At 38.6% G+C, this 25049-nt stretch overlaps 1 protein-coding gene across 1 annotated transcript in view; it reads left to right on the top strand.

Annotated features, from left to right (window-relative positions):
- LOC119234464 (cytochrome P450 2C19-like) overlaps positions 1-25049 on the top strand; it is a 192269-nt gene that overhangs the window by 153338 nt on the left and 13882 nt on the right. The gene's annotated exons all lie outside the window — the stretch shown is intronic.

Here is a 25049-nt window from a genome sequence, read left to right as displayed (position 1 = left end):
GAGAGCTTGTTTGTGGCAGTGTTTATACTGGGAGCCAGTATGAATCCACCTGGGACTGCTTATCAGGGATGCTGGTAGAAACAGGAAAGGAATGATGAGCATAGAGCCTACATGATGGCACGGGGTTAACGTCTCAGTGCTGTCGAGCTGCAGACAATTATGGTGACATGAGTTCCATCCCTGGCCAGGGAGCTAACCCACATGGCCTGTCTCACCCACTGCTCCCCTTGGCAGTGTATTTCAATAGATGCCTGTTCTGCTCCCCACTCTGTCTCTGGTAGATCCTGTCACCCCCTGCTCCTCTGGCCTACACCCCAGTTTTTCTATGCATAAATAAATTAAAATAAATCTTTTTTTTAAGATTTATTTATTATTTTATGCATACAAGAGCTGGCGTACAGGCCAGAGATGCAGGGGGTGAGAGGGTTCACCAGAGACAGAGTAGGGAGCAGAACAGGCAGACTGAGTGAAATACACTGCTAAGGGGAGCAGCGGGAGAGACAGGAGAGGTCTGCTGCACCATGTGGGTATCTCCCTGGGGGACTGGGATCAAACTCGTGCTGCAGTGGCTGCGGATTGCTTCATAGTGCAGTGCTTAACCCCTTCGCCACCAGGGAGAAAAAATAACAAGTGATTTTGATTTACGTGTGACATAATTGGGTCATATGTGAAGGATAAGGCTTAAAAGTAACTATCAAATTTTGCATGAATAAAAAGAGGACGTTTGCAGAAATGTATATTTGACCAAACTGTTCTTCCTTTTTTTCCTTTTCTCATCCTAATTTCTGAAGTCATGTCAGAGGGAAAATTGGCTCCAGGAATCAGGATGTCTTGTGAAAGAAAATGAGTATCAAATAGGTTGCTAGATACCAGGCCTAGGGGAAAAAAAAAAAAAAATATATATATATATATATATAAATGGATTAAGTGGATAAATAGTTGTGAGAGAGCGATAGCAAAAGCAAAAATCAATTTCATGAGATTTTTTTAATATTAGGAAAATTATTAGGAGTTTGAAACATGGGTATTTGGAATACCCATGGGTTGAAAAATTGAGATACAGGAAATATTGAATTGAACTAAGGAGACATAGTTAAGTTAAAAAATATACCAAAAATGAAACATAATTATAGTCATCTTATAGGAAGAATTGTTTGTATGGTCAGAATGGTGTTACAATGAATATTCTAACAGTCAAAATGGTGTGAACATATTAGTGGAAAAGGAATAAAGGGAGAGAACAAGAGAATGTGTGTGTGTGTGTGTGTGTGTGTGTATATTTCATATGAGATGGGTATGGAGATGTAAACTCTCACCTCCCATTGTAGAAAATCAGTTATTTTCTAAAAACAGGTTGAGAAATAGAAACAGAGGTCCCTGTTTAGAAATGGAGCATAAATTTCAGAAGAAACAGCTAAGGAATTGGTAGCATTTGGCACATGGTAGGATGAATAGTCCTATTATAAGCTGAACACATGCATACAATATAGAAAAGCAGTAGAACACATTCATGTAGATTCAATATAATTCATTTTTCAACTCGTGAATATAATTCATTTTTCAACTCGAGTTTTCAACTCGTGTTTGATTCCTTTTTTCCTGCAGGGTCTGTAATTTCTTCACATAATTATTTTCCATTTTTTGAGCTATGAACTCATAGACATTTATTTTACAGATAAAATTTAAGACATGTTTATGTGCATATGTGTTTTTGTATATATCTATTTCCAACTATAAAACAGTTTATAACATGCAACTTTCAAAATAATGATCCTTTTGACTACGTGATACTTTGTGTTGTGTATTTGATTGAATTGTCTGTGGACATTTAGGCTGCTTTCATGTTCTTGCTATTTTAAGTAATGTGCTGTGAACATTGTGGAACATGTAGGATTTTTTCTCGATGGTGTCATATTCTGTGTATATGTACCCAAGAGTGGAATTGCTGAGTTATGCATTATTTCCTTTTTAGATTTTTAAGGTAATTCTATATTGCTTTCCATAATGATTGCAACAGTTCACATTCCTACCAATAATAGTATACTATTGGTGCACAACATTCCTTTTTACCTGGTCCTCGCCAATATATGTTTGTGGGGACCTTTTTACCATGAGCCATTCTCACAACTGTGACTTGCTATCTCACTGTATTGAATAGTTTTAATATGCATCTTTCTTTTTAGGCTTGATGATGAACCTTTTTTCATGCATGTTTTGGCCTCTGGGTAACCTCTTGGGTGAATTGTATTCTTATCTGCTGCCCATTTATAATTGGATTATTTGTTTTTTATTGTTGAATTGTATAAATTTATTTTTGAAGTGATATATCTTGAGTGTAAATGCCTTATCAGTTATATATTATGTGAATATTTCTCCTGTTTAGAATGGTGTCTATTTAATCATCTTATATATTCTTTGGAGCTCTTTGATGAGGTAATCCCAATTGTTTATTGTCGTTTTTAATTCCCTTGCCATAGATAGTAAGTCCCCAATAGTATCTTTAGTATTGATAGGATGGACCATACCACCAGTGTTTTTTTTTTCTGTGTATTTCATTGTTGCAGGTCATAATTTCAATCTTATATATGTAAAAATAAATAAAGAAATAAATCATATATCTAAATTTAATCCATTTAGAGTTTTTTTGGTGAAGTTGTGTAATGAATGCAATTTCATTTTTTTTATATGGCTTTCCAGTTTTCTCATGACCATTTGTTCAAAAGCTGTCTTGTCCCTGTTTTATGGTCATGAGTGCTGAATCATAGATGTGGTGCTTGTACCTCTATGGATTTGTTTCTGGGCTTCCAAGTCTGTCTCATCAGTCTGTGTATCTGTTTTTGTACCAGTAACATCTTGTTTTTTGTTTGTTTGTTTTAAAGATTTATTTATTTATAGAAGCACTGGGTACAGTCAGAAGTACGGGAGGGTGAGAGAATTCACCAGAGCCAGAGTAGGGAACAGAACAGGAAGACTGATGAAAAACACAGCTGACGGGTGCAGCCGGCGTGGCAGGAGAGGTCTGTCGTGCCATGTGGGACCCTCGCTGGCGGCTGGGATTGAACCGGCGCTGCAGAGGCTGCAGGCAGCTTTGCAGCCTGGAGCTCAACCACTGCACAATGGTGGGGAGGCCCCAGTAACATCTTGTTTTTAATACTGTTGCTTTGTAGTATAGTTTGAAGTCAGGTAATGTGATGTCTCGATTTCGATCCTTTATTCTTAGGGTTACTTTTGACCTTTAGTGGTTACTTTAAGTTACTTTAGATTACTTTAGGTTACTTAGGGTTACTTTAGACCTTTCATGGTTCCACATAAATTTCACTATTTTTTGTTCCATTTCTTTGAGAAGTATTTCTGGTATTTTTATGGGGATTTCATTAAGTTTGTGTATCATTTTAGACATGATAGTCACTTTGAATCTATTGATTGTCCCCATCCATAAGCATGGGGTATCCTATATCCTTTTGTTGTTCTCTAAGTGCTTTAATAACATCTTCTCCTTCTCATTGTATTGGTCTTTTACCTCCTTTGTTAGGGTGATTCTGAGTTATTTTATTCTTTTTGAAGCAACTGTAAATGGAGCTATTGTCTTAGTTTCTTTTGCTACTCATTAATTGTATATAAAAGGCCATTGTTTTTATATGTTGATTTCGTAACATGTCACTTTGCTGTATTCACTTCATTGTTTCTAATAACTTTTTGATGGAGTTTTTTGAAGCTTTTATTTGTACATATATATAATAGTGTATATATATCATCTCCAAATACTAATAATTTCACTTATTCTTTTCTGACTTGGATTCCTTTTGTTTCTTGTGCCTGATAACTCTGACCAAAACCTCTTGTACCAAGTGAAACAGAAATGGTGACAATGGGCATCTTTGGCTTGTGCCAGAGCTTATGGGGAAATCTTTCACATTTTCACCATTGATTTTTATATTGGCTGTTGATTTGTGATATATGTCTTTCACTATTGTTTTTAAAGATTTATTTTATTTATTTATGTATACAAGAACTGGGATGTAAGCCAGAGGTGTGGGGGGCATTGGGAGGAATCACCAGAGACAGAGTGGGGAGCAGAACAGGGCCTCTACTGAAATACACTGCTGAGGGGAGCAGCAGGCTAGACTGGAGAGCAAACTCACACGCAGTGGCTGGCTGGCATAGCTTGATAGTGCTGAAACTTTAATCTGTGCACCACCAGGGAGGCCCCATGGCCTTGGCTATTAAGAGTGTTCTCTCCTTGTTGTATTAGACCTTTTGTCACAATATAGTGACTATCTCTATCTCTTATTGCCTTAATGGAAGTATTTTATTGGGTGTAGGTATAGCTGCTCCTGAGTTAGTCTGCGACCACTTGCTTGTATAATTGCCTTCTAGTCTTTAACTCTGAAGTCTTTTCTTGTCGGTGTTATTAAGATGAATTTCCTGTAAAAGCAGAAGGTTGGTCTTTGTTTTGAAGTGACCCATTCAGCTCACCTTTTGCCTGGTGTTGTTCAGGCCATTTACATTTAAGGTGATTATTGAAACTTAAGTGCCATTTTGTTGTGTTTGGTTTTTGTTCTGGCTTATCTTGTCATTCTTATTTCTGAAGGATTCCTGTTGTATTTTCTTTAAGTTCCACTTCTCTGTCTTTATGTGTTACTCCTATTATTATTTTTTTTTTTTTGAAGCTTCTACTGGGGAGAGTATATGACTGGCTATTTGTGTAACCCACTGGATGGTGGGAACTCTGGCTTGTTCTGATGGACCACGTTGTTGCTTTCCTTTTCCTCCTCCAGTGAAGTGACTAGGTGTCTCTTGCCTCAGTATTCATTGTTCTATTGCTGTATAATAATGGCTTTAGGCTTTCCTTCATTTGTGGCTTGGTGTTGATGAATTCTTTTAGTTTTTGCTTTTCAATGAAGCTCCTATCTCTTCCTTCTATCATGTTTTTAATCTTGCTGAGAAACAGATTTCGGCTGGCAATCTCTCTTTAAGCACTTTTTAGAAAAGATTTTATTTATTCATTTTTGTGTAGACGAACTCGGGTATACACCAGAGGTGCAGGGAGTAAGATACACCAGAGACAGAGTGGGGACCAGAGCAGGCGGATCTACTGAAATACACTGTTGAGGGGAGCAATGGGCCTAACACCGGGGATTGAAATCAGCCACCAGGGAGGCCCTCTTTTCAGTCCTTTAATGCTTGGAATGTTACTGCTGACATCCAATGGCTGCTAACCTCCTATGTTACCCTCTTTCTCTTCAAGTTTTTAATATTTTGTCTTTGTCATTGGTTCTCAAGAGGTTATTATTATGTTTCTTGTGGATGTAGGACTGGTATTATTTTGTTTGTAGTTCTTTGGCCTCTTGGATTACAGTGTCTGGTTCATTTCACAGGTTGAGGTGGTTTTTTTGAGATTACTTCTTTAAGTAAATTTTCTATGCCTTTCTGAAATGCGGCCATTGTAACAAATAGAGAGAAATCTTAAAGGATTTAATGCAGCAAAGAAAGTCAAAGTGATAAAAACAAATACTGGGCATTTACAAAGCAGACAATTTGACAGCATAAAATACTCAAAAATCAGTGACATTGATAAACATTCTGAGGGCTCTGACGGATGGGGTAGGGAAAGGGACAAGGCAACATGTGCAATGGTGGTAGGGGAATTAAAAAAGGAAAAAAATCACTTTTTTTAATTACAGAAAAATAAAGATGTATAATTTTATTTTTTAAATGAGAATTAATAAGCTAGCCTGTATGACTGTACCATATGGAAATGTTATAGGTTTAACTAGTTAAAGAAATAGGTATTAGTATGGGAAATGCGGTAGATATAAACTCATGAACTTCAATTGTCATGTTGGATTGTTTCTCCCAAAACAAATAAAAAAATGGTCTAACTACATAATTATTTCTCTGTAATTGAGGGTATTGTTACAAAACACTGTATGTGATTCAGAGGTATAGCATCTCAGCTGCTCAGATGCCTGTCCTCACACATACTGTGATATTGTTTGAACATTTCATCATTTCTCTTTGTATATCATGTATGCTAATTAATAGGTACATATAGATACACATTAATCCAAGCTTATGTGAGAGTTGTGTGTGTGTGTGTATGTGTGTGTGTGTGTGTGTGTATGTGATGCAATTACCTCTTTAGGTGTATTTCTTGGTACATATTGATGCTAATAATGATGTCGGGGGACTGATATAATAGGTGTTCTCTTTTCTCATCAGTCTTACTTGTGTTTTGTCAGCTAAGGTGCAGGAGGAGATAGAACGAGTGATTGGCAGGCACCAGAGCCCCAGCATGCAGGACAAGAGCCACATGCCCTACATGGAAGCCTTGGTGCACAAGGTGCAGAGATACACTAACCTGTTGCCCGGGAACCTGCCCCATGCAGTGAACCTTGACACCAGATTCAGGAACTATCTCATCACCAAGGTAGGTTGGTTGTACCTTTACTGACATCATGTTTCTACTCAAAAGTTCCTCTTTTGAAACCATGGGTGCAGTCCTCCAGGCAAGCTGAGCAAAATACAAAAATCATGTATGTGACAAGTTGATGAGTTTGGTGTTGTTTCCATTTGAGACCACGAAGTTTGATATTACTTTTTGGGCACCGGCACTGTAAGTCTTCCACATTTGTTCTGTCTCTTAAATGAGTGGCTAATCTTACTATTTATATTACCAAATAATGTTAGCACCACTGAGTCAATATTCCAAAAGAGAGTGTTGGATTATATTAGATCAATTCAGAAAGAGTTAACATCTTGATATATTGAATTTTTCTTTAATATTCTCTCTTTTTTTTTTTTAGTACATTGGCTCGCAAATTTTCTGTTTGATTTTTCCTAAGTACTTAATGTTATTGTTATCACAATAATCTTTAAGTGCCTTTTACATTACTTTTATCTGTCATATTGAAGTAAAATCACTTTCAAATTTTGATGACCTTACACGGAGAACCTTCTTTTTTTTTTTTAAAAGATTTATTTATTTATGCATACAAGAACTGGGGTACAGGCCAGAGGTGTGGGTGGTGAGAGGATTCACCAGAAACAGAGTGGGGAGCAGAACAGGCAGATTGACTGAAATACACTGCTGAGGGGAGCAGCAGGTGAGACAGGAGAGGTCTGCTGTGCCATGGGGGTCACCTCCCTGGCCAGGGATCAAACTCATGCTGCAGAACTCGTGCTGCAGTAGCTGCGGATTGCTTCATTGTGCTGACACTTAACCACTTGCGCCACCAGGGAGGCCCAAGAACCTTTTGACTTTAGAGCCATTACTAATAATTTGTTTCTAGGCGCTGCTATCTTTATTTCTTTTCTGATATGTAGGAGAGTGGAAGATTATCATCTCACTCTTGGAAAGACGGTCTTATGTATATCTTGGAAGAAACCCTTCATCAGATTAGGAACTGTATCCTCTTATATTTTATCATTTTTTGTCAGAATGTATATCAAGTTTATCATATCAATTTCTGTCTCTATTGGTATAGCTTTCCATATTAGCTTCACTTTTCCTGGTAGATATCCCTCTTTTAAGTATACTCATGGCTTGATTTGAGTTGCTACATTTTGTTCAGGACTTTCCTATTTCCATTGGTAAGAGACTTCTGTGAGATGGTGTTCTACTTTCATTATTTTGCAGGGGGCTGTCCAGTGTTCCCAGAATTATTTACTGGAGAAATTTTCTTGTTCTGTCATTTACTATTGGCTCCTTGGTCTTGATTAATTCTCCCTATGTGTTGGGGTGTATTTCAGGACTCTCAGTTTTCTCCCATTGGTCTGTGTGTTTTTGTTCCATCCAGTGCTTTCTAACACGTAATTTCTGTGTCTATTCACACCTCCCACTTGGTATTCTGCAAGCTACTGTTTTATTTGAAACCAGGATATTTGCTATTAAAATTTAAAAATCAGATAAAATTAGTATTTTGTTGGGGAAAGAATATAACAAGATGCAAGACTAATGCTCATCTTTGGAGAAGAGAGAATTAATGGCTTTGCTAGGAGGTCATGGGGCTTGCCTGATGATTGGAGCTTTTTTTCAAGGATTAGGATCACATTCACTGTTTTCACCAAAGGACATAATGAGGAAAATGCTTCCTGTGTTTATAGTTGGGTCAAAGAGTAATTGAACTCATTCTCCTATTTCAAGGTCAATAATAATAGGGACTGGGGGTAAGTAGGATTGTCCATCTTTCCCATTTGCTCTCATTGGGAATGATCATTCCCCTCTGCTTGGGATACACTGACATAGAATATGCAATACTGCGCAGCTGAGTGTGCCTTCTACCATTACATAATGATTTCTGCTCTCAAACCTGGATCCGTGGACCAAGGTATGGATTAAGACAGAAGTTGTTAAAAACTTTCTCTAGTGGGCCAGACTGTAACCATTTTAAATTTTATGGTGGTTGGAGCGTCTGACTCCAGTGTTGAAATCTGCCATTGTAGCGTGGAATCCATCCACATTTTAGCTCCTTTGTTTAGTACTGATCTGTTCAAGTAATTTTTACTTTGGTAAAAGTAGTGTTGAAACAGTGGTCATGATTCTGTATGAATAGCCATTGTTTGAACAACATTTGATGAGAATATATTTGCTGTATCTTTTTTTTTTTTTTTGAGGGAGAAAAGGTGTTTTTATTTAATGGGTATAGAATTTGTTTTACAAGATGAAAGAATTCTGGAGATGTGTTTCACAACAATGACATATTTTACACTACTGAACTGTACACTTACAGATGGCTAAGGTGGTAAGTTTTATGTTTTATGTGTATTATCATAATAAAAATAAAGTGCACTCAAAAAACATTTTTCATTGCTGATATGTTGATAGTAAATTTGGTGTTGTCCACAAATATGTTGACCTTGATCTGCAAAGATAGCAGGGAAACCGATTATCTCTCACTTCCTCCCTGTCTTCTTTGTTTTTTTTTTTTTTTTTTTTTTTGGATAAGACAGTGTAACTGTCTTTAATCTGCCAGGGGTTATTTTGCTGGCTTTTTAAATTTTTTTTTTAAATTTTCTTATATTGTTCTATTTTGTACCACTTTTTTTAAAAAGGGTTTATTTATTTATGCATACAAGAACTGGGGTACAGGCCAGAGATGCAGGGAGGGAGGGTGTGTGTGAAAGGATTCACCAGAAGCAGAGCAGGGAACAGAACAGGCAGACTGACTGAAATAAACTGCTGAGGGAAGCAGCGGGCGAGACAGGAGAGGTCTGCTTCCCCATGTGGGTTGCTCCCTGTCTGGCCGGGGATCGATTTCATGCTGCAGAGGCTGCAGATTGCTTCTTAGTGTGGTGCTTAACCCCTTGCGCCACCAGGGAGGCCCCGTACTGCATATTTTTATATTCCTACATTATTCATTTTCTTACTATATTTGATTTCTCAGCTCAGGTCTAGTCCCCATAAATCTCCCACCACCACACCACCCATGAACCATCACTACAGTCCCTTGTGCTCTCCCCTCCCCTTATCTGAGCTATCTCTCTCCCCCTCCCTTGCTGCATCCCTAGATCTATAGTTTGCCTGCAAATTTTCCTTTCTCTTTTTTCTGACCCTTAGCTTGGTTTCCCTATATTCTTCCTGTAAATTGAAAACATCTGATATTTTTCTTTTTCCTTCTTATTCATTTCACTGAGTATAATCCCTTCTTGTGCCATCCATGTTGCTGTGAATGGCATGAGTTTATCATTTTTGATTGCTGAAAAGTATTCCTTTGTATATACAGACCACATCTTGTTAATCCAGGAATCTGTTTGGGGCATTTAGGTTGTTTCCATATCTTACCTATTATAAATAATGCTGCAATAAACATAGGAATGCAGGGTTCCTTTTCAGTTAATGTTTAATGTTTTTGCGTCCTTTGGTTAGATTCCTAGCAGTGGAATCTCTGGGTCATATGGTAGATTGACTGTTAGTAATTTGAGGAGCCTCCACACAGTATTCTATAGTGGTTGGACCAGTTTACATTTGCGCCAGCAGTGTAAGAGGGTTCCTTTTCTCCACATCCTTGCCAGCATTTGTTGTTGCCAGTTTTTTTAATATAGGTCTTTGTCACTGGTGTGAGGTGGTATTTCATTGTGGTTTTGATTTGCATTTTCCTCATTATAAGTAATGTTGAGCATGTTTTCATGTATCTTTTGGACATTTGCATTTCTTCTTTGGAGAATTGCCTTTTTAGTTGCCAAACCCATTTTTATTTATTTATTTATTTTTAATGTGAAACATCCCAATTTTTATTTTAATAATTTATTTTTTATATATTTTTTACATCTTTTTCATTTTTGCACAGTATGCAATATGCATTTTCATTGTGTTTATAGTCTCCATACAGTTCCCGCCCACCTTATTTTAACCATAATCCTTCCTACCACCCCAATCCCCCCACGTAGTGTGTCTCTGGTTTGTAGTTGCTTGTTGATTTTGATTTTTTTCTTTATTATAATTAGTCTTTTTCCTGGTCCCTTATTTAGGTTTTCTAAATTCCTGCTATGAGTGAGACCATCTGGTATTTTTCTTTTTCTTTCTGGCTTATTTCGCTGAGCATGATCTCATCCGCTCCATCCATGTCGCTGCAAATTGCATGCGCTTATCTTTTTTGATTGCTATATTCCATTGTGTATATGTACCACATCTCTTCATCAGTCGTCTATTTTTGGGCATTTGGGTTTTTTCCATAGCTTAGCTACTGTAAATACTGCTGCAATAAACATAGGGGTGCAGGTGCCCTTTTGAATGAATGATTCTGTGTCCTTTAGGTAAATACCTAGAAGTGGAATTGCTGGATCATATGGAAGCTCAATCTTTAGCAGGTTGAGGAATCTCCACACAGCTTTCCATACTGATTGGACCATTTTGCACTCCCACCAACAGTGCAGGAGTGTTCCTTTTTTTCCGCATCCTCACCAACATTTTTTAACTAGGTTGTTTGCTTTGTTTTCCTGAGTTTTGTAAGCTCTTTGTAGATCTTTGATTTAAGTCCTTTATCGATTGTGTGGAGTACAGATATTTTGTACCAATCTGTGGATTGTCTTTTTGTTTTGATATTGTCTCTTTTCCTGTACAGAAGATTTTAATATGTAGTAGTCCCAGCTGTTTATCTTTTCCTTCATTTTCTGTGCTTCTGGGATGAGTTCTGAAAGATGTTTCTGAGATGTATGCTGTGGAGTATTTTGCCTATGTGTTTTATTCATATATTTTCTCGTTTCAGGTCTTACATTAAAGCCTTTTTTATAAAGAATTATTCCTTTATTGTAAGATTTTTATTTATTATATTTATTATGTGTAGAAGAACTGGGCTGTAGGCCAGAGGTTCGGGGGGGAGGGTGAGAGGATTTTCCAGAAAGAATGGCGAACAGAAAAGGGAGATCTACTAAGGGGAGCACTGGGTAAAACAGGAGATTTCTGCTGCCCCATGTGGGTTAGTTCCCTAGCTGGGGATCAAACTCAGCCTCTCTCTGTGGGCCTTCATGGTGGTAACACTGAGACTTAACCACTAGGCCACCGTGGCGGACACTTTTCTCCAGTTTGAGTTGATTATTTTTATACCTTTTTTTTATGCATGTAAGAACAGGGCCATAGGCTAATGGGCAAGCAGATTAAGTAGAGTCATAGCAGGGAGCAGAGCAGGCAGATCTATTGAGATACACTGCTGAGGGGAGCAGTGGGCGAGACAGGAGAGGTCTGCTGCAGGATGTGGGTTAGCTCCATGGCTGGGGATCAAGCTCACGCTGCAGTGGCTGGCAATAGCTTGATAGTCCTGAAACTTAAACCTCTACGCCACCTGGAGGCCCCATTTTAAGTAGAATATTGTGTGTGTTGTGTGGTAATAATCTTGTTTCATTCTTTTGAATTCAGCAGTCCAGTTTTCCCAGCACTGTTTATTTAAAAGATTTTCCTTTTTCCACTGCGTAATCTTTGTTCTTTTGTCACAGATTAGTTGGCCATATATGTGTGGCTTTATTTCTGGGTTTTCAATTCAGTGCTATGTTTTCTAGATACTAGATTCCCATTATGATTTTGCCAAGAGAAGCACGTAAGTGCTCTGTATGGCTCACTGAAACCCAGTGAGGTAGCTGAGGGCACCTGAAGTCACTTATTCCATGATGGCCATGCTATGTTCCCCTCATGATAACATGGTGCTTTTCAGATCTCTCCTTGGCAATGGCTGTGGATTTTACATTCATTCATCAAAATCTATATTGTGGTGCTTTAGGAATATGTGAGTATCGTGCTGCCTAACCATTCCTCTAATACTAGAATCCCTTGATCACACTCGATTCAATTAGTGATCCTAACAGAATTGTTCAAAATGACTATATTTGTAATTTTGTCATTCTTTCTGCATTTGTGGCTGGGATCAATCTGTGATGAAATCTATGTCATATATTTTTTAAAGTTTTACTTATTCATACAAGAACTGGGGTACAGGCCAGAGATGTGGGGGGTGAGAGGATTCACCAGAGATACAGTGGGGAACAGAACGGGCAGATTGACACTGCTGAGGGGAGCAGCGGGCGAGTCAGGAGAGGTCTGCTGGCCATGTGGGTTGCTCCATGGCTGGGGATCGAACTTGTGCTGCAGTGGCTGCAGATAGCTTCATAGATTGCATCTTAGCCCCTTGTGCCACCAGGGAGGTCCTATGCCATATTTTTGAATTAATACAAACAGCTTGCTGGGGCCATGATAAAAAAGCAACGAGTTGTTACTGTACTTCCTTTATTATCACATAAGTTATTTTTAATTTGATTGTCTATTTACAAAAGGTCTTCAACTCTAAACATTTCAAGCTTGGATAAAGATTTCCATTTGCGAGCCTAATCCATATATGAGATGAGTAAACACTGAAATGATAAAATCAAGGTACTGGCAAGGAAATACCCCCAGGTCTAAATGTGATGAGCAGATGGCTTCAGAGGCCTGGCACCTGAGGGTCTGGGTACTCACTACTTCAGGTGCCACTTAGCAGCATCAATGCCTCTGGTCATATACTCGTTCTTGTTTATTACTTGTTCTCTCTGACTCAGAATGCCCTTTCCTTCGTGGTTAGGTTTTTTCATCTTTAAACGCTAAGATTTGACTGACTGATTTACACCTTTTTGTGGGCACAGTTTAAATAATTTTTTCCAGGGCACGACCATATTGACATCGCTGACTTCTGTGCTGCATAATAGCGAAGAATTCCCCAACCCAGAGGTATTTGACCCAGGCGACTCCCTTGTCGAAAGTGGCAACTTTAAGAAGAGTGACTACTTCATGACTTTTATGGCAGGTAGTGTAGCTTTTGTATTCTTTTGCATCAGAGGACAAAATACCTTGTGAGGATTGTTTGGAACTTCCATAGAACCCTCTCCAAGGCTGGTGCAGGTGCTCTTGTCCATCAGCAGGAGCACCGATCCCTGTGTCCATGCTCTTACCCTCCTTATGATGCAGTCTTCTTATTGGGCCAGATCACTACAGAACTGGGGAATTGATCCATTTCTTCAAATTCAGAATTGATTTAGAACAAAGTCCTGAAAATATAAGATTAGTGCATCTTGCGCAATGGAGCAGCATTATAGTATAAAACCTGAAATTTCACGGTGCGTTGGAGATTGCTAAAGAGCAGGTCTACTTGGAGTGGAGAACGGAGACTATGAAGACGAGGAAGATCATGAACGCCAGATCCATGCAGCAGAAAACAAAACAAAGTATGTGTTTCTAGAAAAATATTGATGGAAAATTGAGGTGTTCAACAGGTGATTGTAATGTGAGAATACTTAAGTGTTTGGCACAGGACTGATAATAAGTAAACATTTGTTGAAAGGAGGATACCTATTCATTAACATTAGATGGATTGCATTCATGTCCACCCTTTGTCCATCTATCTATCCAACCATCCTGCCTTCCATCATACCTCAGCTTTCATCAAAAAGTTATTGCATATTCTCTCTCTCTTTTTTTTTAAGATTTATCCATTTATTTGTACAACTGGGGTACAGGCCAGATGCACAGGAAGGTGAGAGGATTCACCAGAGACAGAGCAGGGATCAGAACAGGTTGACTGAAGAAACACATTGCTTAAGGGAGCAGTGGGCGCAACAGGAGAGGTCCGCTGCACTACGTGGGATTCTCGCCCAGCCGGCCTGGATGGAACCAGCGTTGCAGAGGCTGCAGCCAGCTTCACAGCCTGTGCTCAACCGTCTGCGCCACCAGGCAGGCCCTGCATATTCTCTATCTGAGGCCAGAAACCCAGTGTTCAAGGATCATCTCCTCTGTGTGCTTATTTTCAGGAAAAAGTGCATGTGCAGGAGAGAGCTCTTTAATTTGATGTAGTCCCAGCTGTTGATATTTGCCTTCACTACCACTGCTTTGGGTGATATGTCTGTAAAGATGTCTTTGAGGTGCATGTCGTGTAGAGTTTCGCCTTTATTTCCTTCTATATATTTTATGGTTTCAGGTCTTATGTCTAGCTCTTTAATCCATTTTGAGTTGGTTTTTTTGCATGGTGTGAGGTAGTAGTCAAGTTTCATTCTTTTGCATGTAGCAACCCAGTTTTCCCAGCACCATTTATTGAACAAACTTTCTTTGCTCCAGTGCATATTCTTGGCTCCTTTTTCAAAGATTGGTAGACCATAAATCTGTGGCTTTTTTTCTGGGGTTTCTATTCAGTTCCATACGTCCGTGTGTCTGCTCTGGTTCCAATACCATGCAGTTTTGATTATTATGACTTTGTAGTATAGTTTGAAATCTGGAATAGTGATGCCTCCATTCCTTTCTTTTTTTTTCAGGAGGGTTTTGGCTATTAGGGGGTTTTGGTGGCTCCATGTGAATTTCATCAATATGTTTTCTATTTCTTTGAAGAATGACATTGAAATTTTAATTTAAATAGTGTTGAATGTGTAGATTCCTTTTGGTAGGATGGCCATTTTGATAATGTTAATTCTTCCAATCCATGAGCAGGGGATGTCTTTCCATTTCTTTGTGTCTACTTCTATTTCTTTTAACAGTGTTTTATCATCCTTTACTTCTTTTGTTAGATTTATTCCCAGGTATTTGATATTTTTGTTTCAATAATAAAAGGAATGTTTTTCTTGATTTCTTCTTTTTCAGATTTATTGTTTGTGTATAGTAAGGCTACTGATTTTTGTGCATTGATTTTGTATCCTGCCACTTTACTAAACTGATATTAGTTTAATTAGTTTTCTGTGGAGTTTTTGGGGTTCTCTATGTATAGTATCATCTCATCTGCAAATAGTGATAGTTTGACTTCTTCCTTGCCTATTTGGATTCCTTGTATGTCTTTCTCTTGTCTTAATGGTAATGCTTTCAGCTTTTCATCATTGAGAATGATATTGGCTGTGGGCTTGTCATAGATGGCCTTGACGATGTTGATGTGTGTTCCTTGTATCCCGAGAATTTTAAGGGCCTTTATCATAAATGGGTGTTGTGCTTTGTCAAATGCATTCTCAGCATCTATGGATATTATCATATGGTTTTTATATTGCTTTTTGTTGATGTGTGGATTACATTGATTGATTTTCTGATGTTGAACCATCCTTGTGTCCCCGGAATAAATCCTACTTGGTTGTGGTGAATTATCTTATGGATGCATTGTTGGATTCTGTTGGCAAGGATTTTGTTGAGGATTTTTGCATCAGTGTTCATTAGGGAGATTGGCCTGTAATTTTCTTTTTTTGTGCTGTCTTTGTTGGGTTTTGGTATCAGTGTAATGTTGGCTTCGTAGAATGTATTTGGCTGTATTCCTTCTTTTTCAACTTTTTGAAAGAGTTTGTTAGGATAGGCACTAATTCACTGCTGAACGATTGGTAGAATTCATTTGTGAAGCCTTCTGGGCCTGGGCTTTTGTTTTTCGGGAGTGCTTTGAGTACTGCTTCAATTTCGCTGCTTATAATTGGTCTGTTTAGTTGTTCTATTTCTTCTTTGTCCAGCTGTGGGTGATGATACCATTCTAGGAATTTTTCCATCTCTTCTAGGTTGTTGAATTTGTTTGCGTGTAAGTGTTTGCAGTAATCTCTGATTATTCTTTTGATTTCTACTGAATCTGTTGTGATTTCTCCTCTTTCATTTATAATCCTATTTATATGTGTTTTCTCCCCTTTTTTCTTTGTGAGCGTTGCTAGAGGTTTGTCTATTTTGTTTATTTTTTTCAAAGAACCAACTTTGGTTTCATTGATCTTTGGATTGTTTTTTTAATTTCTAATTCATTTATATCTGCTTTGATTTTTATTATTTCCTTTCTTCTTCTGGCTGTAGGGTTTTTTTTGTTGTTGTTGTTGTTCTTTTCCTATTTCTTTGAGATGTGAGATTTGGTTGTTTCTTTGAGTTCTTTCTTATTTGTTGATGTGAGTTTATATTGCTATATATTTTCCTCTTATTCCTGCTTTTGCTGCATCCCATACATTCTGGAAAGTGGTGGCCTCCTTGTCATTCAACTCAAAGTATTTTTTAATTTCTTCTTTGATCCCCTCATTAGTCCAGTGGTCTTCCAGTAGTGTGGATTTCAATCTCCACGAAGTGGAAGCGTTCCTTGTTTTCTTTTCATGATTTATTTCTAGCTTGATGCCTTTATGATCAGAGAAGATAGTTGGAATGATTTTGATTTTCATGTATCTGTTGATGTTTGTCTTGTGGCCCAGTATGTGATCGATTCTAGAGAATGATCCATATGCACTTGAGAAAAATGTGTACCTGGATTTTTTTGGGTGCAGTGTCCTATAGATGTCTGTTAAGTCCATGAGTTCTATGTCTTTATTTAGGGCTCTAGTGTCTTTGTTTATTTTTTGTCTCATTGATCTGTCCATTGGTGAGGGTGGGGTGTTCAAGTCTCCCACTATATATGTATTTTCTTTAATGTCTGTTTGCAGAGCTGATAATAATGTCTAATATATTTTGGTGCCCCTCATTTGGTGACTATATATTGATGAATGTTATATCTTCCTGATGTATTGTCCCCTTGATCATAATGTAGTGTCCATCAATGTTTCTTTTTACTTTTTTTCATTTGAAGTCTATTTTATCTGCTACAAGTATGGCTGTTCCTGCCCTCTTTTTTGGTCCATTTGCTTGTAAGATTATTTTCCAACCTTCTACTTTCAGTCTGTGTTTATCTTTTGTGGTTAAATGTGTTTCCTGGAGATAGCAGAAGGTTGGATTTTGTTTTTTTAATCCAGCCTGTTACTCTGTGTCTTTTCACTGATGAGTTTAATCCATGTACATTTAGAGTTAATACTGATATGTTGGCCTCTGTGTTTGCCATTTTGTTTGTCTTCTTGTGATTTTATTCCTTGCTTTATTCTGTTCTTCTTGTTCATTCCTCTGTTGGTTTTGGCTTTAGGACTTCTTGTAGAATTTTTTGGAGTGGGAGTTTTGTTGTAATGAATTTCTGGAGTTTCTGTTTGTCTGAGAAGGTCCATATTTTTTCTTTGCAGGGTAAAGTATTCTTGGTTGGCATTTGCTGTCTTGAAGTTGGCTGAATATGTGACTCCATTCTCTTCTTGCCTGTAATGTTTCTTCGGAGAAGTCAGAAGTTAACCTGATTGGTTTTCCCTTATAAGTTATCTGTTTCTTCCCCTTTGCCAGTTTCATTAGTTTTTCCTTGTCTTGGACTCTTGCAAGCTTTACCATTAGGTGTCTTGCTGTAGTTTTCTTTTCATTATGGTAATTGGGTGTTCTTATCACTTCTTGTATATCTATATTCATCTCATTTTTCGTGCTTGGGAAGTTTTCTTCAATTATCTCCTTGAATAATTTCTCAGTTCCTTTGTCTTTCTCCTCACCTTCTGGAATGCCTATAACTCTTACATTTCCTCTCTTCATGGAGTCTGATAATTGTCTAAGAGTCTCCTCATACTGCTTCATTTGCACTTCTCTCTTCTTTTTTCTTTTGGCTCTTTTTATTTCTGTATCTTCGATAGTACTGATCCATTCTTCCATTTCATCGATTCTGTTTTCATTGCTTTTCCCAGAGTTCTTTATCTCCTCTAGTAATCTTTTTATCTCCTGTGTTTCTTTTCTTTCCTTTCTTAAGGTATCAATTTCATTCTTCAGTTCAGTGATTGTTTGTCTCAAATCATTTTTTTCCTTTTCATTTTCTTTCTGCTTTTTTTTTAAAGGGGCATGTATTATTTATTTGTTTGCTTGTTTGTTTTTTTGTTTGTTTGTTTATACATGCACTGGATACAGTCAGAAGAGCCGGAGGTGAGAGAATTCACCAGAGCCATTGCGGGGAGTAGAGCAGGCAGAAGGACGGAGGTACACTGCTGAGGTGAGCAGCGGGCTGCAGGAGAGGTCTGTGCGCCATGTGGGACCCTCCTCTGGTGGCCCGGGAGCAGCCAGGGATCGAACCAGTGCCGCAGAGGACACGGCACCTTCGCAACCCAGCATTAAACCGCTGCGCCACTGGGGAGGCCCTCTTCCTGCTTTTTAATAAGGATGATTATTAATTCTCTATCCGATAAGCCGAGAAGTTCTTCCATATCATTGTTGAGCTCTGGTGACTGTTTTTCTTTTTGTGTTGTGTCCTCCTGCTGGCTTGTTTGGTTATTTGTATTTTTTCTTCTCCCTGTTGTTTGCTTTCTAATTCGTTTTATGCGTTGGGACAGGACGTTGTGCCACTGGTGTTGGCGGGCATCTCTTTGGAGTGCTCCTTTAGGGGTGTCAGAAACTGTTTACCAGACTGAGACCGGCACTGGTAGGCCAAAACTCCACCAGGGTGTTGGTGCTGTGTTGCTGGGCTCTGTCCCTTACAGTACCCTCCCTCTGTATTTACTCAGTTCCAACAGGGAATCAGCTGTTTGGTGATTTAGTTCTGGTCACGAGGTGGCGCCAGAGACCTGTACTTGCTGATCTGTGCTTTTTCCCAGTGGTTCTCTGAGTGGCGGAGGAGGAACAAAGGGGAGCACCTCAACACAGGGGCTCATATTCAAGCCTGGTGCTGCGTCTGCCCGTGTTCACCCAGTGTTGTGCCTGCAGCTGTATGGATCCCACGCCCTGAATTCTGCACTCTAGGTCTCAGTTCCAGGGCTATCAGATCCAAAACACTGGCTGTCACCCTGTGCATTGCCCGCTGTTATGGTGCATCCCACGCCCCAGATCCTGTGCCTAGCTCTCAGTTCCAGGATTGGGTCTTGCTCCACGCCTTACTTTCCCCCTTACCTCCCTTTTGTGTGGCCCACCCTCTCTCAGCACCTGAGGGTGTTTTGGGGATCCCTGGTTTCCAACTATAGGGTGTTGGTGATTTTCTTCTGGTCGCTAGGTAGCGCCAGAGATCTTTCCTCTGACCTTCCGGAAGTGTTTTATTTTTTAACCCTGTGGGTCGGGGTAACAGAGTGGGAGTGGCATAGAGAGCCTCAATGGTGTGGGGGTGCTGTGTCTACCCTGTGCCCCACCGTTGTGGGGATCCTACGTCCTGAATTTGGTACCCTGGGTCTCAGTTCCAAAGCCCTCAGTTCCAAAGCAGGCTGTTGCCCAGTTCAGTGTCCGCAAAAATGGCGCCTTTTGTACCCAGCTCCCATGAACGGGTGCCTGGTTTCTGATTACTCGGTAAGGGACATTCACCACAGTGAGGGCTCCCGCACGTCTCCCCCCCAAGCCTAGGTCCCAGGCACGGGGACCTGGGCAGCCACGATCCGCGTATGCTTTTCAAGTGCGCTGCTTTTCAGCACAAGCTTACCAGCTGGCCTTGGGCTGTTTGTAGGTATCCTGGGAGTCTTTGTTTTTCTCTATATATAAATTATTTATGTATAGTTTACATCATTCTTCATCTGTACCATGTTTGCTTTCTCTGTCATTGTAGTCCCCGTATTCACCCACGCAACAGCACTATAGTCCCGTGTGCCTGCCCTCCTCTGTTTTATTCCCTCTGCCTTCCCCTCCCCTGAAGAATGTCTGATTTATCATTGCCTATTATTTTTTTTAATTTATTGTTATTTTTTCCCCTGACCCATTATTTGGTTCCCCTATATTCTTCCTATATGCAAAACCATCCTGTATTTTTCTTTTTCCTTCTGATTTATTTCACTGAATATAATCCCTTCTAGCTCCATCCATGTTGCTGCGAATGGCATGATTTTATGGTTTTTTATTACTGAATAGTATTCCATCATGTATGTATACCACGTCCTTGTGATCCATTCATCTATTTTTGGGCATTTGAATGGTTTCCATATCTTTCCCATTAGACAGTGGTGCGGTAAACATAGGTGTGCAGGTATCCCTTTGAATTACTATTTTTGTGTTTTTTTGGTAGACTTCTAAGAGTGGAATTGCTGGGTCATATGGTAGCTCCATTTTTAATAGTTTGATGAGCCTCCACACAGCTTTCCCTAGTGGTGGACAAGTTTATATTACCACCAGCAGTGTAGGAGAGGTCCTTTTTTCCCACATCCTCACCAACATTTACTGTTTCCTGTTTTTTTAATATGTATCATTCTTACTGGTGCAAGGTGGTATCTCATTGTTCTTTTGATCTGTATTTCGCTTATTATAAGGGATTTGAACACTTTTTTCACATACTTGGCCATTTGCATTTCCTCTTGGGAAATTGTCCTTTTTGCTCTTCTGCCCATTTTTTTGACTGGATTGTTTACTTTGTTTTTGGTGAGTCATGTGAGTTCTTTGTAGATCTTTGTCATCAGTCCCGTTTCAGTTGTATAGTGTGCAAAATTTTCTCCCAAACAGTAGGCTGTTTCTTTGTTTCGGTTAATGTCTCTTTTGTTGTACAGAGCTTTTTAGTTTGATGTTCTCCCAACTGTTCAACTTTTTCTTCACTTTCTTTGTTTTGGGGTATAAGTCTTTAAAGATGTTACTGAGATGTATTCATGTAGTGTTTTACCTATATTTTCTTCTCTATATTTTATGGTTTCAGGTCTTACGTTTAATTCTTTTGCCATTTTGGGTTGATTTTTGTGCATGATATGAGGTAGTGGTCTAGTTTCAAATTTTTGCATGTGGTGCTCCAGTTTTCCCAGCACCATTTATTGAACAAAATGTCCTTGTTCCATTGCATAGTCTTTGCTCCTCTCCCAAAGATTAGTTGTCCATATATGTATGGCTTTATTTCTGCATTTTCTATTTGACTCCATTGGTCTGTGAGTCTGTTTTTGTTCCTGTATCATACTGTTTGAATTATTGTGGCTTTGTAGTATAGTTTGAAGTTTGTGGTTCCTTATGAATTTCATCAGTATTTGTTCTGAGATTTTTATCAGCATTGCGATGACTCTGTAAATTGCTTTCAGTAGGATGGCCATTTTAGTAATGTTACTTCTTCCAGTCATGAGCAGGGATGTCTTTCCATTTCTTTGTGTCTTCTTCTATTTGTTTTAACAATGTTTTATAATTTTCTTTGTTTAGGTCCTTCACCTCCTTCGTAAAGTTTATTCCCAGGTATTTGTTATTTCTTGTTTCAATTGTAGATTGGATGGTTTCTTCATTTCTTTTTGTTCCAATGGATTGCTTGCATATAGGACAGCTACTGATTTCTGCGTGTTGATTTTGTATCCTGGTACTTTACTAAACTGGTTTATAATTTTAATTAGTATTTCAGTGGAGTTTTTAGAATTCTTCATTATCATATTGCCTGCATATAGTGATAATTTTACTTCTTCTTTCCCGGTTTGAATTCCTTGTGTGTCTTTCTCTTGTCTTACTGCTCTGGCTAGTACTTCCAGTGTTATATTGAACAGCGGTGGTGAGAGTGGACACCTTTGTCTTGTTCCTGATCTTCAAGAGAAGGCTACTAGCTTTTCACCATTGAGAATCATATTGGATGTGACTATGTCATATATAGCTTTTGTCATGTTAAGCTATGTTCCTTCTATCCCAAGAATTTCGAGGGCTTTACTTATAAATGGATGTTGAACTTTGTCAAATGCTTTCTCAGCATCTACTTATAATGAACATATGGTTTTTCTTTTTCTTTTTGTTGATGTATTGGATTACATTAATTGATTGGTGGATTTTGTACCATGCATGTGCCCCTGGAATAAACCCACTTGGTCATGGTGTATCATCCTTTTGATGCATTGCTGGATTCTGTTGGCAAGGATGGGTTTGAGAATTTTTGACTAGTGTTCATAAGGAAGATTGGCCTGTAGTTTTCTTTTTCGCATGTTGTATTTGTTCGGTTTTTGTGTTAGTGTAATGTTGACTTCATGAAACATATTTGGTGATACTCCTTTCTCGATTTAAAGAAAGAGTGTGTGTAGAATAGGCACATTCAGAATGTTCATTTCTGAATGTTTGGTAAAATTCATTTGTGAAGCAGATCTGGTCCCGGGCTTTTGTTTTTAGGGAGGGTTTGTACTGTTTCAATTTCACTGCTTGTAATTGCTATGTTTTGGTGATCTCTTTCTTCTTTATCTAGCTTTGGATGATTATATTATTCTAGGAATTTGTCCTTCTCTTCTAGATTGTTGACTTGTCTGCATATAACTGTTCACATGAACCTCTGATTATTTCTGTGAGGTTCTTTTAGACTATAGAACTATGTGAAGAAGCCATCAAATTGTTGCTTTTCTTTGTTCCGGGCAAGGTTACATTGAGTCTTGGACTTACTCAATTGGCAGGGTATTATGGGTAAACTTCTCTGACCCCCATTTTAGTTAATAATGTAATTATTAACTAAATTAATACAACTGGAAGGTCACCATGAGGATGAATAATGCAATGTTGATTCATAGCACACATTCAGTAAATATGGTGACCTGATGAACTGCATGTTTGCTTGGAGGGGACTGTGCATGACAAGAGATGTGTGTTCTCCACTATGGAGAGCTGTGTGGAGATATCTTGACCTACTAAACCTAGAGCTTCCATATGATCCAGCAATTCCACTCTTACTTATTTACCCAAAGGACACAAAAACATTAATTCCAAAGAGCACCTGCACCCCAATGTTTATAGCAGCACTATTTACAATAGCTAAGCTTTGGAAACAACCCACATGCCCAAAAGTGATGACTGGTTCAAGAAGATGTGGTACATATACACCATGGAATATTACTCAGCATTCAAAAAAATAAACATATGCAATTTGAAGCAACATGGATGGAGCTGGAGGGGATCATGCTCAGCGAAATAAGCCAGAAAGAAAAAGAAAAATAGCAGATGGTCTCACTCATAGCAGGAATCTAGAAAACTTAAAAAAGGGACCAGGAAAAAGAATAACTCTAAGAAAGAAAATATCAAAATCAACAAACAACTATGAACCAGAGACACTCTATGGGGGTTGGAGGGGCGGGGAAAAGAGGGCTTGGGGTCAAAATAAGGTAGTTGTAATTGTATGGGGAATATAAAAATATAATTTAAATTAAAAAAAAAGAGAGATGTGGGTCAAGTCTCAGACCACCACCTGTAGGTACTGTGCCCTGGTCCAAGTTTTGAAGTTTTCAGGCCAAGTTTCCTCATCCCTAAAATGGGACTAATTTTGTCTCATGCAAGGTAATGAGAGAATCAAAAGAGATAAGATGGGTATGAAAATTCATGAGCAATAAAATATTTTAATTTGGTCTTGGAAAAAAAAACATTTTTCTTACCAATGGAGCTTAAAAACTGCACTAATCAAGTTTGAACAAATATGACCATATCCTTATAGAACTTAGGTTTGTAAAGCATTGTCATTAGTGACCTAGTAATGTATCATAGATATTCCACTGATATTTAGAGTCTTGTGACCACCAAGTACCATTTCTTATTAAGGTCTGCCTATGTGGTTTGTGCTGTGAGTCTGTTTAGTGAAGTCCCTGACTCTAGTCCTCCACTGGATGCATACCTCTTAAGCTCTCTCCAGTCTCCTTTCGTTGATCTGCATACTTCTTTCTTTATTTTCCACAATACAGATTCAAAAACCCATTGAAAAAGCAGCTGTGCTTGGAGAAAGCAACTGGCAGATCAGGGAAGTCATTCTTTTTTTAAGCCTTACCCCTAAATTTTCTGCACTTGGCTCTTCCAGTTGCTTATTGCTGAGCAAGTTTCACCACAGTGATACCGACGGGAGAATCCTTTGTCCAATTTTAACTTACTTGACCCCTCTATTCTTGGAATCAAGTGACAAATAAGCCTGTTAATTTTGTGCCCACAATGGGGGATGGGAGGCAGAAGGAGTATTATATGACAAGTAATGATTTGGGGAGATTAGTTTTGCTCAAACTTTTCTTGACACAGCTGGTGTGTGAGAGCATTCAATGAACCTCACTTCTCATTTTGAATCCTGGTTTAACCAATTTGAGCTGTGTGATAGGACACTGCACAGACAACCTTTTCCCCTGGAGACAGCATTCTCCCCTTTCAAATAATTTCTCTTTTATAGTGTTTTTCAGAGTTTGGGCAGTGAGAAATGAGAGCATGGTAAAAGACTTGGAAATTTATTTAGCTAATTATTTTGTTTTATTTTCAATTTTTTTTAGGTCACTTTAGTTTACGTTGTTCTAGTATTTTGAAAATATGGGCTCCCTCTCATAGAGCTGTCACCACAGTGCTCCCACCACCAAAGTACTCATCCTCCACCACCATAAATCATTGTGCTCCCTCCAGCTTCTACATCCCCATCCTCACCACTTCCCCATCCCCTCAACCTCCGAATGCCTCAGTTCTCTAGTGAGCTTCCAAGGGTTAATTCTTAAGTTTGAATCTTTAACCAAAGCTTTGGTTGGTTTCTCTGTATTCCACTTGTAAGTGACACCATCTGGTATTTGTCTTTCTTCCTCTGACTTAATTTACTTTACTAGTTGTGTGCTTGGTCATTGAAGTTTAAGTTAACTATTTTCTATATAGGCAGCTGTAATAGAAATACAGTATTTCAAAATATTTAAGGACCCTCAATTTCCACAGGAAAATATCCTATGTTAATATAGCTTGAACTTATTTATTTTCAATATAAAGTTGTAGAACACCAGATTCTCCTCAAATTAAAATATTCCCAGTTGGTGATTGCCTTGAGTCCAGAGATTTGAGTCATTTTGGTATCAAATTATTTTCAACAGTGGTTTTGAACCCTGGCTACACATTGGACCGGTTTTTCTTTCTTTCTTTCTTTTTTAAGTTTTCAATACAA

This window comes from Talpa occidentalis, unplaced genomic scaffold (assembly GCF_014898055.3).
Source record: "Talpa occidentalis isolate TD23 unplaced genomic scaffold, MPIMG_talOcc4v2.1 talOcc4.8, whole genome shotgun sequence".
Lineage (NCBI taxonomy): Eukaryota > Metazoa > Chordata > Mammalia > Eulipotyphla > Talpidae > Talpa > Talpa occidentalis.
The sequence above is the reverse complement of the archived record's forward strand: the minus strand, read 5'-3'. Positions and strand labels throughout refer to the sequence as shown.